Source organism: Abramis brama (genome assembly GCF_963993115.1).
Source record: "Abramis brama genome assembly, chromosome: 8".
NCBI classification, from domain to species: Eukaryota; Metazoa; Chordata; class Actinopteri; order Cypriniformes; family Leuciscidae; genus Abramis; species Abramis brama.
The window spans coordinates 6,053,699-6,056,527 of NC_139970.1; positions in this window are offsets into that span (position 1 = coordinate 6,053,699).

Below are 2,829 nucleotides of genomic sequence, written 5' to 3' on the forward strand. Positions count from 1 at the left end.
AAATATTTAATCCAAATAATTAAATGTTGGTGGTTCGTACTGATGTTATTCCTCTGTTTTCACACGCTTCAGCGTCGCGGTCACTAGTGTAGACGAACACTGACACCCTGTGGTGAAATAATGCGTATTTTTAACAGCCGCTGCTTTCTCAGATTGGCTCGGTTTGGATTAAAACTTCATGTTCCGATGAGTTTGGAAAATTCTGCACACAGTAAACATTAGAAAATCCCTTCTTCTGTCAATAAAAATGTCCAAATTTTTAAATCTTATCGCAGACACTCATTTTAGGCGGTGTTTGTACAACTCATTGACCACAGTACATTGAAAGTAAACATAATCGGAAGTAAGTGATATGTATTGTTTCCAAACGGAAGTGCGTCACAGAGTTCAGTGCAAGTGGTCCATTGAGCTCATCCTGTGTGGCAAACTGGGAGAGGAGGATGTGAAGTGCACATGCAAGAAGCATCCAGTGTTTGTAGTACAGCCATGGTAAAACATTCCTAAGTATTACAGGAGAATAGAGGAGAGCAAATGCCCTCCACTCAGAAGCTTTCCAATATACTCTCTCACTTAAGCGCCTAGGATTTTTTCTCATTTCATTTGGTGGCTGAATTTTACACAAACCTTTGTCTAGGTCATTCAACTGGCGAGGAGTCAAGTGGAAGTTCTTGTTAGCATAATGAGGGTCAAACCAAAGATAGACAAATTGACGGACTACACCAAGACAAAAACAATGCATGTAATCTGGAATAAACCCCTTGATAATGTCAAATGATGGCAACAGGATCAGTGGACTTGGACCTTTAACGCCCCTTTGAGATTGGTCATTACCATTTTCCATCACTAACTCAGCAAGTTGCACTGTTTCAGCCATATGTCTCAGGTCGCACCCAACTATCTGTACCGGATAAACTCTAGTAAAACCTCTGCCTTTTTGTACCATCTCCCCTTTGTGGTAGCAAAAACCACATCCAAATTCTCCATTGAACTGTTTAAAGTTCTGCACCATTGCCCTTGCAACTGCATCACAAATACATATTTTGGCTGTTACTTTGGTGTGATGTTCTGACCCAGTTTCATCTTTCCAACAGAATCCTGTGTCCCCTAGTTTTTGACGTTCACGGATGAATGGGGTGAAGAAACTTTGAACCTGGGGTTTTCCTTTGCCGAACCATAACGGATGCAGTAGAACATTTTTACATCGATCCACAAATGGAAGTTCATTGATAGTACTCCGATTGGGCCAAATTGAAGTCTTTGATGAGTTGAACACAGGGGAGCCATCACAGTTGAAGGTTAGCGTAATACTGTCAGTGTGTTCTCCCTGTGTCTCGCGTCTTCTGTTCCAGTGTTGCAATCCAATCTATCAATACCAAACAAAATAAATAATTAAGACAATGGACTAGAATTGCTGCTGGATCACATACAGGTGCTCTTTGAATACTTCAGGTGTATAGGGATGAAATGATTACCGGTTTAACGATAAACCATGGTAAAAATCCCATTAGTAACCTAAACACAAACGCATGGGAATACAGGGTTCAGGTAATACTGAAATACCCCATTGAAAATGCCTTTGTTTTACATGGCAATATGTATTTAAAGTGACCAACGCACTGCGACCAACATAGGACCTAGAGTTGGAGCCTTGGATTGTTTTTGAAGGAGACTTGAATTTGTATTTTGAGAGCAGATTTTATCCATGCAATGAGCCCTTCACATGATGGAAAAATAAACAGTTACTTTCAATATTTACACAAAATAAGCACATTAGGCTATATGGTAAAACGAAAACAAAACACACCGTTGGATCTTCTGAAGTATCGTCGTCAGATGGAACTGAGTTAGTCTGTTCTTCGTGCTATAATACAGAAGTTGCAAAATACAGAAAGGTAGTTATGACCATATTCAGTCCTATATTAAGGCCAGGTGCAAAAGAGCACTTTCATTGCATTTTCGGTGGAGAAAAATGCAGCAAGTAGCCAAATACTGAATTGTAGTTGCAGAATTTTTAATTTAACTGAGCAGGTAATATTTTGACCCTACCATGTCATCAAGGACATGGTTAGCATAAGAAAGGGCAAGGTATAGGCACAGATTTACATAGTGCTGATGTCATAGACAAGACAATGTCAAAAACACACAGCAGCAAAGCAGATGTGGGAGAAAAAAAAAATCACAATGAATCTATAACATTTTTAAAAGAGATTTTTAGAAAGGGGGACTACAGCACTAACTAATCCTCCCTTTACCATCAATTTCTAATCAGTGGAGTGCAATTAATCTTGTTCTGTCATCTCTGCAAGAGCTTTTGTCAAATGGAGAATACCATGTACCATGGTACTATCAATATACTGTGGTACTAGTACCATGGTAGTATGGCATTTGCCCGCTTGGTTTGATCGGTCTTCTCAAACATTTTGCCGTTGCCGATGAGCGGTGTTTGAGTGCTTTAGCAGCTCAGATGAGGAGTATCCTCCCCAAATTAGAGTTAATATTAGGCAATTATTTCACAACGTTCATTATATACACTCAGAAAAGTGTATAAAAGGGACCTCGGGGACCGCAATGGTGGATACGGGCAGCATCCTTATGAAGTGTGCTCATCACAAGTACATGTTCTTCTTCGGGCAGTAAGATTACATTAAACTAGAAACATAGGCTACATTAAACCTGCAATTAATTATTTCCCCCAGCCCATTGTTTCACTTTGGTGTTACTTACTGTAAATGTTTTTTTAAAATGTGATATTACCTCTCTAAGTGACACAATATAAGTCGAACTGTCCGCGAACGACAGGTGGCGGTAGTGAGCAGCGAACACAACACA